Source organism: Lepisosteus oculatus, chromosome 28 (genome assembly GCF_040954835.1).
Source record: "Lepisosteus oculatus isolate fLepOcu1 chromosome 28, fLepOcu1.hap2, whole genome shotgun sequence".
Classification (NCBI taxonomy): domain Eukaryota; kingdom Metazoa; phylum Chordata; class Actinopteri; order Semionotiformes; family Lepisosteidae; genus Lepisosteus; species Lepisosteus oculatus.
Genome location: NC_090723.1, coordinates 4,251,629 through 4,266,349, shown reverse-complemented (window position 1 = coordinate 4,266,349; position 14,721 = coordinate 4,251,629). Strand labels below are relative to the sequence as shown.

The 14,721-nt window shown below is 44.2% G+C and overlaps 1 protein-coding gene across 1 annotated transcript in view; it reads left to right on the top strand.

Moving 5' to 3' along the window:
* Nucleotides 1-14,721, top strand: part of LOC102692300 (protein TANC2) — a 224,997-nt gene that overhangs the window by 50,010 nt on the left and 160,266 nt on the right. The window contains 1 exon segment of the mRNA XM_069185670.1: nucleotides 10,731-10,796. The gene's annotated coding sequence lies outside the window, so the exon portion shown is untranslated.

The following is a 14,721-nucleotide window of genomic DNA, read 5'->3' as shown; positions in this document are numbered from 1 at the left end:
GAGCGCAGGGTCTGCTATTGTACGGCGCCCCTGGAGCAGTTGGGGTTAAGGGCCTTGCTCAGGGGCCCAACGGAGTAGGATTCCTCTGCCGGCCGCGGGATTTGAACCGGCAACCTTCCAGTAACAGGCGCAGATCCTGAGCCACAGAGCCACCGCTCCGCCCACCTCCACCTCCGCCTCCGTGACCTCCTGGCTGCGGGGGGCTCCGTGCGTGGCACGTGAATCGTCCCGTGTGGGGGGGGGGGCGTTCCGTGGTCTGGCCTCGCCCGGCGTGTCGGACCGCAGCGCCATGCGCGCCGATCTCTCCGATCGGTCCTTGGGCAGCAAGCGTGTGGCCAGGCCTTCGCTGCTCTCGGCTTCCTCCCTGCCCCGCAGGCGGTACTCCAGCGTGTCTGCCGCGTAAAGCCATATAAAGACTTTTTTAAAGATCTTATTTATTATATTTGATCCCTGAAGAAATGCACTTCAGTAAAAGGACAGTTACCTGCTGTATGAAACGCCTTCTAGCCTGGCTGGAGGTGTTAACTATTGCTGTGTCGTGACATAATTAGACCTTGTCACTCCAGAAGTGCGTTTGACACCCTAGTGTATTGGGTTCCCCCCTGAGTCTAGTTTGTGCGGGCAGCGCTCTTCAGAAAGCAGGTTTCCGTCACCGAGTTGGGTTGTATTAAGGGTCCTTCCTAAGGACCAGACATGGGGAGCTTGGATCTAGCTGCAGAAACCGCGATTGGCTACACTGGTGACAACAGAGGACACTCCCCGAGTTCAGTCCTCTCCACACAGAGGCATTATCGTGCTGACGAAAACACACGTGCATGAGAATGAGTTGAAGTAATTAAGGAACTGCAGGATTTTCCATGTTAGACATGGGCATAAACATTTCCTTTTTTTTGTATTGTATTTCCCAACAACCGAAGCCAGCAGGTCTGTCTAGCTTTACCCTTGGAGAAGTATCTAATATGTAATATCATACAGGACAGCACGCTGAATAGCACACATCCAGTTGGTTGCTGCGCTTAGATCCTGTGCTCTTCCGAATGGGCTGTTGTCTCTGATCCTGCTGCCTGCTCCTTCTCAGCCCCTAAGAGAACAGAGGTCTTTGGAGCTAACAGAGGCTGTCTGCAGAGGGCAATAGAGATGAGCTCTTCCAGATGTATCTGATGACAGCCTCTTATCACTGGGTCTCTCTAGATTTAGGTGAGAAGTGTTATTTATAGGGGGGTGTCTCTTTTTGAGGTTTCTGTGATAGACCTCTGATTCTTATATTCTCGCAGAGAAAGCTGGTAAATGGAAATTTGAAATAGTTTGCTAGAGACTATGCTTGCATGTATGTTTTTAGGAACCTGAAGTTTTTTTAAATTGTTGATTAAATGTTTTTAGCATGATTTTGATTAGTTGGTCATTCATAGCCAGCTTAATTGATAGTTCTGTGACTCTAATTAATCTAATAAGATTAAGTGACTCTAATTGTCACATAAGCATTAAATCATCTTCTTAGGGAGAAATTGATTGGGATCAAGTGATGAGGTGATTTAATCTGTTGAATATCAAGCTTGGGAAAAAAAATCAAGAGGAAAACATAGGAAGTATCAAATATGATGTTGGTGGTTGGACCAAGCCATCTCCAGTGGGCTTACCAGCAGTTTAGCGATGAATCAGTTTTCTAAAGACCAGCCAGGTGGACTTCGGGGACTGTGGATCAGTTCAGACGTAGAGTTTGTGTTCATGTGGGTTTCCTCTGTGTGCTCCGGTTTCCTCCCATAGTCCAAAGACAAACTGGTAGGTTAATTGGCAAAATTAAATTGCCAGGAAAATTGGTCCTGGTGTGAGTGTGTGTCTTTGTGTGCCCTGCGACTGGCATCACATCCAGGGTGTATGCTGCCTTGCACCTGTTGCTTGCCAGGAAAGGCATGTAGCTCCCCTGCAACCCTGAATTGGTTAGATTTGATAGTGGATTATGAATAATTGGATAGATCCACTTAGAGGATGGATGGACACAGTGCTGTTGTATACCCTGGCTGGCACTGTGTGTTACAGAAAAGTGAAATCTGGCGAACATGTTAAATTCCCTCTGTAAGTTTTTGCGAAAAAAGTACATTACTTTAAAATTGCTTTGAAGTCATATAATTATAGTAACCAGCATTAGATGAAGAATGTGTGTTCTAGAAATTACAAACCACCTATCAATCTTGGTTAATAACAAAAATGACAGTTTAGCAGGAATGTTAAAGCAGCTGGAGTGAGGGAAGTAGGAGGATTGTCAAGGAACCTGATTGACTGACTAATTAATTGATTGGCTTGATGTACAGTAGGTGTGATTGAGCAGTATGGCAAGGGGCTTGCTGTGGAGCCCATGAGGGGCATGCTGCAAGCTGTAGCCCGTGGGCTTTGAGACAGAGTCAGTCAGCAGGGACTCGCAACACCCTTGGTGACCGATATTAACGTGATTGACGGGGGACAGTATGAAGAAGGAAGAGATGCTTGTTGATACAGTTGGCGTGAGAGCAGAATGACAGTATTGCCTGCTCTGCTCATTTTACTTTCCCATCCATTTGGAGGAACGTCAGCTGAACCGAACAGATATCAGAGTGATGAGCCGCTCAAAAAGAACACGTAATTAATCTGCAATGCGAGTGGCATTAATGAGAATAGATAACTCCACGTTTGCTGTGGAATATTTGACCTCAAGCAAAAATTGTCTGGTGTCTCCCGAGCTAAAGCTAATAATGCCAAGCACTGTGGGCGCTTAAGAGGATGCACGTGTTCAGTTATTTTTCAAGTGCACAAAAAGGAAATGGCATGCAAAATTTGAAAAGGGGTGTTTCTTTTTCACTCTGTTCTGTTTTTAATTGATGCTTTGAAAGGATGAGTGGAACTCTGGGTGCTGTAGAACCTGCATGTGTGCACTGTTAATCACAGAAGGAAACCTCTTTAATCCTTCCTCAATTCATGTTCCGCTCATGAGCAAATGGGTGTGCGGCATCTGTATAGATTTAAAACCTTTCGGACCATTGGAAATTCGCTGAAGAGCGTGTAACAAAAAAAAAACAAATGATGGCATAAGCCGACTGAGCTTATTCAAGTAAAGAGTTCTCTTCTTGTTCTTTTTAAATGAGTTTGCATGACAGGTTACTGGTCTTGACTACTGTGCAAACTTGCCTCAGAGCAGAGCACAGCTGTTGCTCTGATCTGCAGTGCCCTGTGGCCACTGTATAGCGCCTGCTGCACATCACCCAGGTGGGGGGCTGCACTTCACTAGTGGATGCAGTTGGTCTCTTCCTATACTGTATGTGAAGTGCTTTGGGATCCTTTGGGATCAAAAGAATCCTATCCAGGCAAGCAATTAGGAATTCTTATGATATTTTCTGGTCTTTCTGTAGGTGTCGTGTTAAAAAGCAGTCATTACCAGGCTGGGTAGCCCTCTCATGTCTGGACAGTGCCTGTTTTTCCAGTAGCTCTTCTCCTGCCGCTGTTGAAAACTTCAGCAAACATGAAAATGGTGGGAACAGGGTGTGTTTTCTTACACTTCAAGTGAAGAGGAGCGAAGGAGGACTTTGTGAGCTGCTTGTGATGGTTGGATTTACTTTGGCAATTCTCTCTTTTTTTTTTGTCAGTCTCTGTTTAAACAACTGGTTCATTTAAATAAAGGAGTCATTTCTGCAGGATATCCTGTCCTGGCACTAACAGAGCACATCTGTAAAGATTTGAAGCAAGTCAGATAAAAGGTATGAGGCAGATTCAGAACCCCCAGCAAACTTTGATTTATTACCAGTGCTTTACAAAGGTCTTTAATGCAGAGTGTGTGACGCTGCAGTAGACATTAAATACCGGATAATTTCTTACTCTGTTTTACACAAGGAAACAGATGAGAATCCCATTCTGTAGCATTTTAATGTCTTCACATTTCACCCTTTCCACCTAATTTTTGGTTAAATCATGTTGATAGATGCACAAAATTAAAATGATCAATAGAATGTATTCCTCCTTCCATTATTATATTTGTAAAACAATTTAGTTGGCTGCAGCATGTAAATTCTCAAACTGATCAAACTCCTCTGCATAGGAAGTCTCGGCTGTTTCATCAGGGAGTGGACAGAATACTGTATGAGAGGCCAGTGGATGCTCTTATTTTAATTTTGGTATAGTAAAAGATCCTAGTTATTTCTACTAAGTGATGACTGCATACACTTCATGCCTTACCAGAAATGCATCAGTCAGGCTGATGTGGTTGATCCAGGCTGTGGCGACACTCAGCTCTGCAGGATGAGATGGGTCAGTTGGGTGAATGTGGAATAAGAATTCATGCTAAAATGCCCTGATTACATCACGCACAGTACTGTTCAGGTCAGACACCTTCTGATTACACTCTACAGTAATATGGATTGTGTCTCATTAAATAATGCTAAGAGAGGATTTGACTAATTAAATACTTGTACAGCAGGATTGTCTTTGGTAAACATTCATAATCCAGACTGGTAGCAGTACAGCTTATTGATGAGAGCCTCTTGCAGGGGTAAGTAAGCCTCATCCTTGCTAATTGCATCTCAGATCTAAACCAGTTAAATGGCTTAATTGAATCAATTAATTGTATAAAAGATTAAAAATAACACAAGGTATCTTGAACCAGGTAACTTAAATATAAAATACAGGATGTGCATATTACCTAATATTATTATTTCTATGAGTGGCAGTGCACTTATGCTTAATGTGTTTATATTTTAATGCAAAGAACAGTTTAGCTGAAAATATTTTTCCATTGCATCCTTTGAGCTATCAAGAAGCTCTAGTACCTTGAAGTGATAAGTCATTGATGATGCAGAGACATAGCATGTACTGTATTACTGTTTTCTAATCCGATCGAGTGCAAAAGTAGTCAGAGTTTTAAACTTTAGACCTTTAATGCACTGTGTGTGAGCCTTCAGTTAACTTTTGAGTGTTATTTATCCAGAACCCTGAAAATGTCCTTGCAGTTATTTGGTAATGGCTACTTTTACAGCTAACATTGCGCTTGGGAGCGTGGCTAATCTGAGTGTATCTGGATCTAATATCTGTTCCTTTTGGCAGGCAGTGTCAGTTAACAAAGTGCTGAGTCTTGACTCCTTCCTGGCCTGCAGGAGTGGTGACACGCCGATAGCATCTGTACCTGCAGCTGGTTATCGCAACTGAAAACTCCCTTTCAAAGGAGAGCCAGTTCGCGATAAGGCCGTTCCTGTTTTTCGGAGCAAATGGGGAGGGGGGACTGGTGGAATGACAGCAGGTGAAGAGAGTTTCCAACAGTGCATCCCAAAAAGGAGGGAATTGCCAAAAAAGAACCTAATTGGATTAGAGGAGACTGTTTTGAAGCAGGTGAAAAGGGAAGAGTTCGTGCATGGCTAATTGAGATGATTAATTTGCATTATTTTTTAACGAGTAACAGCTTTAGTCTTCATCTTTACCATACCCTTCAAGAAACCATGTAATGATAATAAGCAGCTAGCTACAGGACATGCAGCAGAAAAACTTCCCCCAAGAAGATTTAAAGAATTACAGATGATTGAATCCTAATGAGCTATTTGGAACTTATTCAGTGAGCTTACAAGCTAGGCAAGGGAACATGCAGCCTGATACATAATTCATTGAAATATCCAACTGATTTTATCTTTGTTTAATCTCGGTTTATGAAAATAGACTCCCACTGCTGTGTTCAGTAAACATGAGCCGCATCTCTCCCAACACAAAGGTGGCAAAGACATGGAAATCTGATTAAGATTTTGCTTGGGGGTTTTAGTTAGATGTTTACCACCATATGGCCTGTTTTGTAGGGACCTGACGCTTGTCACTGGCCACCTCCCAGATGAGGAGATTTGCTGGGCCATGCGGCACCCCCAGGGCTCAGGTGTTTAAAAACACAGAAGCTTTGTGTTTGATGCCCTCGGCTAAAGAAAAAAATTGAAATTTGAATAAGGGAGAAGATAGCATTTATACAGCTGTGTGACGTACTCTGTTCTCACTTATGTGCAGCGGATGTAAGTGGACAGGGTAAAGTCATATGAGAGTTGATGTGCAGTTCCCATAACTGGACGAGCGTGCTTTTCATACGGCCAGCTAACCCTCATCTCCAGTTGTGCTGTTCATATGACCAGCTGTTAGTTCTGTGCTGGCCATGTGTCAGCTATTCATGGCAGCTCAATGGAAATGGGGCACCACCTACTGACTCATAACTCTCCATGCACTTTGTCTCCATAGAGCCAATGAGTGATGCCAGGCTTTCTCACCAGCTAAACTGGGCCCTACAGACCAGTATGAAGTGACTAGAGGCAGTGAACCCCTATCTGCGATGAGCGACAGCTCAGTGATTGATTAGCTGGCTGTTTCCCGACAATGTTCTAATTAAAATGGCTTGTAGGATTCCCCTCATTGATAATGATGTGCTCACCAGCAACACTGTGACTGAAAGCTTGGTTGGGTCAGATATTTTTAATGCTGTTTTTCTGATCCAGTATGTTAACAAAGTACTAGTTCCACACCTGTTCTGTCTGTCCAAAAAACGACTCCAAGCGGACTTGGCTGCTGCAGGTGTTAAAAATCGCTGAATGCATGAAATTGAGCAAGACAAATCGTCATGCTTTTTAAAAATGTTTTCCAAAACTTTTTTGCTCAGGTATGACATTTGATGGAATACAGGTGTTGCAAAAGTTAAAAACACCGCTGTGACTGACTAGTGCCTTTAACAAGGCAGTTGCGCTGGTTTTGTTCTGTTTATTTCATGTCATTTTTGGCACCTTTAAGGATATGTTTTACTTTTGAGGGTTTCTGAAGTGCCAACTCCCAAATGTAAATATACGGTTTCTGTAAAGTTATCTTTCAGAGTTTATTAGTGATGTAAAGTTAAACACTGAGTATTGATCTCAAAGAGCTGGTTTTGAGGCTTTTTGCGCGTGGGTGTGCTTTTCTGTATGGCTTATTTTAGGACTGCTAAAGAATCTGTGGAGGATTTGGAAATTAAGATTTGGGAATAAACAATTACAGTCTCGAGTCTTTTAGTCAGGTTATTCCCTGTTCAGCTATTTCGATCTGCTGTCCTATTTAAGACAAGATGTTAAACAGTGTGATTAACGCACTTGGTTAAATGCCTTTTAGATGAACCCCTTCCTTAACACCTGTCAACCTTCTACGTATATCTGGAAATCTAGAAAAAAGCAGGTTATTCAGGTTCCTGATGGAAGTATCTTCAGTGTTGATTCCTGTATGCCAGGAGCTTTGAACTGGCAAACACGTTGGACACAGCGAAGGGCTGGCAGGCATTGTGAGCTCCCCGAGTTCCTAAAAAAACAATCCCTTATTGATCTCTTTTGATTTTGGTTGACAAGCTATCACAGGAGCGCGCGCTGCTGAAGGTCTGATAGAATTTGAGAGTCTCGGCACGCAGACTCTCTGAGCAGGCTGAGACTGCAGCTGTGACGGCTGCGTCGATGATCTCGGAGGCACATTTTTAGACATGAGCAGCAGCCAGCGGACACTCAAGGTCAGAGAGCTCTTCTGAACCTCCTGCGGCGGCTGACTGGAGGAAACGCAGAACCCGCTGCCTGTCGAGTGTGAGGTTCCCAAGAGAGGGTGTGGAGTGGGAGGGTCTTGGCGATGTGACGCGTGGACGTACCTCTGACCTGCGTGACGTCATTTGTCACCGGTGCGTCCAGCGGTGGCAGTGCTGACCGGGCGGTTCCTGTCTCGGGGTGGCCGAGGTCCGTGTGACGTACGGTACGGGAGCTGGGAACCGGAAGTCTGAGTTTGACGACACCTGGGTGCCAGCTGCTGTGTGGGCCCGTCCTGTTCCAAGTGTGCGCCTGCCCCACACGGGATGTTTTGTCTCTTTGGCAAACCTGTGCTGGTATTGAGGCTTAAAACATGGGGGGGGGAAAATCCGCTTCATGCCTCCACCACGGTAGATGAGAATTATTCTTAAACATGTCTGTGCTTGTCTTAGGGTCTGTGTATTCTGTGTGTTCCCTTTTCTAATGCTTCCCGTGCGTTTCCATGGACACCGGGCTCATTCACATACAGATACATATGTAGCAAAATTCGCAAAGAATTTGTGAATTATTTCTTCGTCCCTAGCTGTTCCATTGATGGAGTCGGAAAGGACAGGCCTGGGTGCCGGTGTTTTAAAAGGACAGGTTTCTGAAGTACACTGATGTGATGTGGCGCCCTGTTAGAAGGAGCAGGAGCCATGAGAGAATGGTAGAGAATAAAAGTGTCAAACAAGATGTCATGATGTATACATGCAATGATAAAATTATGCAATCAACCAATAATACCTCATTTAGAGTATTGTGTACAAGACATTATTGCTGTTCTAAAATCACCTGAGAGAAGAATAGCCCGATGTGTTCCCAGTTTTAAAGGAGTCTTTTACGCCGCCAGGCTCAAAGAACTGAGTCTGGAATAGAGAAGGCTAAGTGGGGACCTGATTCAAGTATTCAGATACCTCATAGTCGCTGACAGTCAATCCAGTGAACTTGTCAGAACTAACAGTGAGACAAGCAGCAGAGCACAAAGATGGAAACTGCAGGGAGGTGCATTTACAGGGGAGCTGCAAGGCTATTTTTATATTTGGGAGGTAGAAAGAATCAACATTGATGATGCATTTCAAACCCCAATGAAAGTAAAATGTACACAGCGACTTGCAAAACCTCCAATTTACATAATAAAATAGACTAAATTTCCCGGTCTGCGCAGCACCATGTTGTGCGATCCAGAATGAGGTTATACAGCTTCCCGCGAGCTGAAGCGGCCTATCTTATGATCCAATAGAAGTATTGCTCTCGACTTTGAGATGGTTTTGCTGACAAATACTACTTATGTGTTAACTCCATGTTGGAACGTTTCTGAAAATCTGAAATATATATTAATGTATATGAGATGTCTGCTGCACAACCTGTACTTCATTCGTAGATCTTATTACGGTGACTAGTGACCAGGAAGGGCCGCATCACAAACACAGTACTCGCAAACTTTTGACAGCACGGTGACTTACAGTACTTTCACAGAGTTTCACGATGTTGTGCTCAACTTGGCGTCTTGTGCATTTTTCCAAAACCACCAATATATTGGTTTCGTCACCAAGATTTAATAACCGGTCTGAGGAACTGGGGCCGTAGTTCCTCTTTACAACTGAGAACAGGGGGCGCTTCTTTACAGTAAGAGTTGTGAGACTCATGGGATCAAGCTACCCGGTCAGGTTCTTGAATCTGATGCCCTGACAGCATCCGAGTGAGATCCTCAGATCAATTAGCTAGCAAGCAAACAGGCTGCAGGGGCTGAATGGCCAGCTCAGGTTTACAAGTGTCCCTGTGTTATGCACCTCTGGTCAGAGCTGGGTGGCCAATGAGGTGGAACGACCAGGAGCCTCTCTGAGGGAGGCGGGATGTGACTAATGGCTGTAAACAGGAGTATCCTTTACATGTGTTTCTTTGGTTCAAGGTAGGAAGATTAGCCTTAATTGGGGGTGCTTACTGTTGTTGGCGAACCCTTTTACTTCATTTCTTGACTCATGTTGTTCTTGAGTGCCTGCTGTTTTGGAACATTATAATCCCTTTAAAAATGTACATTATTTTTGGCGATGACCTGCAATCGTTTTACGGCATTTCCTCGACTGTGACTGTGTGTACCTTTGTTGTTGTTTTTTTAAGAGGCTCCTTGTGTTCACTGTGAGGTAGCCAGTACTTCTGCAGCCCTCCCTGTCAGCAGTTTGTCTGATTTACAGCACCCCTCTCTCTCTCTCTCAGAGGCGGGCCTGTGTTTACATGGGGGTTAGTTGTGATTTGCTACTTTCCAACTATTTGATAGAATTAACCAATCACAAGCTACAGGCTCAAGGGATAATTCATGTACCACTTTTGATTCGTGCACAGTGCTCACACAGTTTCACATAACGTACACATGAACGCTCACACTCCTCCGAGAGACCGAGGTTCAGGGGTGTCGAACACCTCCATCACCCCTCAAGCCTTGCAGTAGCACCTCAGCACCTTGTCCTCTGCCATTTTCTTGCAGGCACAGGGTGTGCTGAAAGTCCTCCTTGAGCTTCTAATCCTGTTTGCTCTGCTCTACAATTGCTCAGGTCTTAGGAAAAAGTCTTCCTGAGTGGCTCTTCAGCTCCAGTTATTAGAGGGCAGAATAGATGTATTTCTTGGCCGAAGGAGGTACGATAGGGGGGAGACATGCTGAAGTGTGAGGCTGGGATTATGGAATGCTGTTTAAGTGCCTCTGCAGTCAACACCCGAGTTTCCTTAGTGCTCCTGGAGTGTCTTTGCTGTAATTCTGCAAGGGCTTTCCTGTGATATCAAGCTATTATAGCAGGAGGTTATCAAACCTAAACCAAATCGGATTTGAGAAGATGAAACCTATTTCATTTCTAGAACGCTTAAATAACACCGTGTCTCTTATGTCATTCATTCTAGCTTAGATCTCTAGCTAGAACGTAATAACTGAAGCTTAATATGTCTAAGGGGAATCCTGACTAATGCTCTGCTGGACTGTTGTGCATCTTTTCATCCCTTTTTTGTTTTTGTCTGACTGCACTCATTTGATTAATTTTTAATTGTGTTTTCCCCCAAAGCCCAATAAAGAGTTTGCCGAGTATCCCATCAGTACGTCTGCATTGGGCTCTGCCAGTGAGATCACAGGAAGGGCACGGAGGACTGGGAGCTGACGCAGCCAGCTGACTGTTTTCTCCTTCTTTTTTTTGCCAGCTCACTCCTCTTGCATGGAGGGAAGAAGCCCTGCCCTGCACTCTGAAGATCAGCCCGCGATTCAGGGTAAGCCTGTGCAGCTCGGAGCTGCAGGAGCCACCCCAGGGCCTGGCTGAGTGGCCCAAGCTGCCAGCTGCTTGTGGGAGCAGTGGAGAGCTGCAGTGATTGTTTTGTAAGGAGCTGGCTGGTGAAGTGGCCCTTGTGCTAGAGTCATGATGCTTGTGCAATACTCGGTTCCCATTAATGTACAGTGTGTAGCACATCACAACAAATGCCTAATCGTGCATTAAAGAAAATGAATCGATCGATATGCCTAGTGTCACTTTTAAGGCGCTATTTGAGGAGCTGTGAGTTGCTGCCAGACATTTCCTATCCACACATCGTGGTCCATATGGAATTCACTGCTTTTATCACCCAATGTTTTAATTCAGGTGAATATCAAGAAGGACTCCTGGAGGGTTATTCGATGTTCATCAGTTTTTATTTAATAAAGTTATTGTGATCCAAACAAAAACATTAATTGACTTTAGTTCTGACTTTAAAACACAGTGCGTTACACACTAGAGGCAAGGTTTTCTAAAGCTCTGCAGAGCTTGGCTTTGCTTTGCTTTCATTACTCCGTGAAATGAACTCATCCTAGCAGAGGGTTTCAGAAGAGTATATAATTATCTTTAATGTCTGTATTCAACACGTATAGTCTTTGGGACATCTCCCATGGTCCAAAAAGAATGAAATTTAAAGAGTAACACAACTCTCCAGGAGCAAAAACATCAGTCTTGCTACACATATTTATAGCTTGGGGAGTTATGTGTTTTATTCGAAGCTGGAATCACCAGTGGTAAATGAACTCGGATCACTGTTACATTCCCACAGGAACTGTGAACACTCCCCCTTCCACGCGTCTCAGCCACTTGTAATTTGAAATACCGCAGCCTGCAGAGTTCCCCGCAATGAAGTTAGCATCAGGCGGAGGAGGGGTGCTTCTCCAGATGACAGCTGTGGGCTTAGAGGCTCCTTTCAGCTCCCTGCTGAAAGTCCCAGAGCTGCAGCAGGCCCGGCCAGCTGTGCGCCACTGCTTTTTGAAGTGAAGTTCACTGTCAAACCCGGGATACCGGGACTACGGAGCTCAGCCTTTGCTCTCAAGAACCTTGGCTGGCTGAACCAGCAGACGCAGCCCTGCGTCTTGCGGGCTGAGCCAGGAAGATGATAACGTTGTCATTTAGAATGCAGTAAGGTGACGTTCTGCTGTGATTGTCCTGCTCTGACAATGAGGATGACCAGCCACAGCGCCCAGCACCCCGTCACCAGGTGCAGTACCTTGGCAGAGCCATGCCCTACATGAAGAGCCTGATCTGAGCCGGCAGCCTGCTTTTGCTGGCTGGCCACTGCCTGCCTGGCTTCCTCTTTGACAGTCGGTTTTTCCGAGACCAACTGCTCGGTGGAAAAAAACAAACTGGCTGGCTGAGTGGCAGTCCTCTTTAACAGTGTGGGTGTTGCTAACTGGTAGAGAATGGTGGGTGAGGAGGAAAATCCAATTGATTTGCTTTTAGGGCTTCCAATTCCAGTTCAAGCAGGGTGCTTATTTAATTCAGTGCACTGTTTTTGCAATCAAATGCGCATCAGCCGTTTTGTTCTGCTGAAGTCAGTATTATGCAAATAGCTGATTTGCAATATTTGCTCTCGAACTCCCCTGCGCTCCTGTTTAGCAGCAGAAGAGTATCAGGCCTGCAGCGTGAAGGGACTGGGCTGTTTGTGTAGTGCTTAATGCAGTCGACTCTTCGCAACATTTCTTAGTGGCCTGCTGGTGACAGCGATAAGCTTTCAGTTTTTAGTTTTGGGGAGGAGAGTGAAGAAGACAGTAATAGGCTAAAGATACTAAGTGAGGAAACTTTCTTCAATCAAGATAAACTAGGATGGAGAGAGACAGGAAGGATGTACGGACATGTTTCAGTGACTTTCAAATAAACTACAAGATAAGTGACACGTGCTTTAAATGTCCTGAGCTTAGTCTAAATTCTTTACTATAAGTTTAATGTCACTAACAGTAGACTGCTAATTCCTAGGGTAGTGGTCTCCTTCCCAGTGTTGTGTTTTTATTTATTCAGTACCATAGCTCACAAATTAAAAAAAAAAGCAATTTCTTTTTTGGGTGATTGTGATCAATTTTTGGGTGATTGCGATCAATCACCCAGCAGGTATATCACTCTTTATAATTTACAACAAATGTTTTTTTTTGTTTCAAAGATGGCAGCTTAAACACAAGAAATTCTCAGCATTTTCTATAACATGGCACAAAACAGGAAACAAAACATTTTTAACTACAGACTTAGACAAAAGTCACTGCCATGTTGCAACTATATTACAGTATATTATTGATCAATATCATAACTGAAAGAGTATTTTCAACATTACTATCACTGCTTAAGCACTGTGTAATGTACAGTAGCACATTATAGACCGCTCTCACTACAGAATTGTAGTGCTACAATAAAGTACATAATTCACTAACATTACTGCACTGTAACTACTACTTGCTATTAGTTTTTGAGCTGTGATTGTTGCTTCGTTGGCGGACATTACAGGTTACAAATGAGATGAGGCCATTAGACCCATCTAACCCTTTTAGTTGCTAGTAGCTAATTGATGCGCGGCTCTGCTCCAGCCTGTTGTCACTTTTAAGAGCACTTTTCTGAAGAAGTCCTTTGGGTTGACTTTGTCACTTTATTTGAGAGTTAGGGAATACTTAGCTGAGGTTCGCTCTAAGTCTTCACCGTTGAACCCCGACAAGGTTTTGTCTGTTTTGACAGTCTATGGAGTTCCTTTAAACCCACCACAATTTTGGTTCCCAGTGGGAGAGTGATAACCTGTAATTTTGACATCCTCTGTACCCAGTTAGGCTGCAATGGTTGCAGGTCCGAGCAGGTTTTGTGGCAGCAGGATTAACACCTTGCCTTGGTAGACCAATATATTACACGGAGGTCGTGACTACTCCCTGTCACTTTGTAAAGATTCTGCGATACTTTTTTGGTAGGAAAAGCCCAATAGTAACAACCTTTATTTCCATCCACTGGAATATATAGCCTAGCTTGATTTATGTTCATTTAGCATAAACAAATGTCAAACAAAAGGTGATCTTTTGACCTCCCAAGAGGTAATTGACCCTTTGGCATTTGTCAAGATAGAGTGCCTTTTTTTAGAGAAATGGTGTATCTGCAATCTTTATTTATTCCATTTAGCGCCTATTTTATGTCTCAATATCTGTGGCCTTAGGGTTTCTTGGGGTGTTTGTATTGGGATTTATACACATGAATACAAACCATTAATTTTTAATATTTAAAATGAGCCCCCCCTAAGCCTTGTGGAATTCTGGTTTTCTCCAATACATCAGCGTTCATGGCATGAATATCAGGTTCCAAATGGCTGACTGCAGAAGAATCTGCATGACGCACAGAGCCAGAATACCAGGCAAAATGTGTTGTCGTTTCCTTTTTGTGCTTGGTATTTAGTTGCTATTGATGCTCATGTTGTTCAGTTGTATATGGCCGGGAGTTGGAATGACATTAAAATTCCTAGCATGCACCACTATTGATGAGAAGAAGCGGGAACAGAAGGAGCAGGAGGTGACGTAGGAGAGGCAGCAGCAGAAGAATTAATTATCGCGCTGAGTTTGATTAAGGGCATCTTTCCTGCTCTGGTCAACATGCGGGTTGGGCTTCCTGTCTCGTGTCCAGACGCCTCCCAGCTCCCTGTGTGTGGCTGTGTTCTCAGGGATGTGTTCTGCCTGGCTGGCAGACGTCTGTGGTGATGGCATTAGCTCCAAGCCCTGAGCGCAGTGCCTGTGTGCCAGCCCATTGGTTGGTACGGGAACATCAATATGCTTGTGACTGACAGCCCCTCCCCGTCCCGCAGGCAGCAACATGATACTGGTGGCCTGCCAGCATCGGAACTGTTTATTAACATTAATAGCACTATTGTTATGGACAGCAGTATT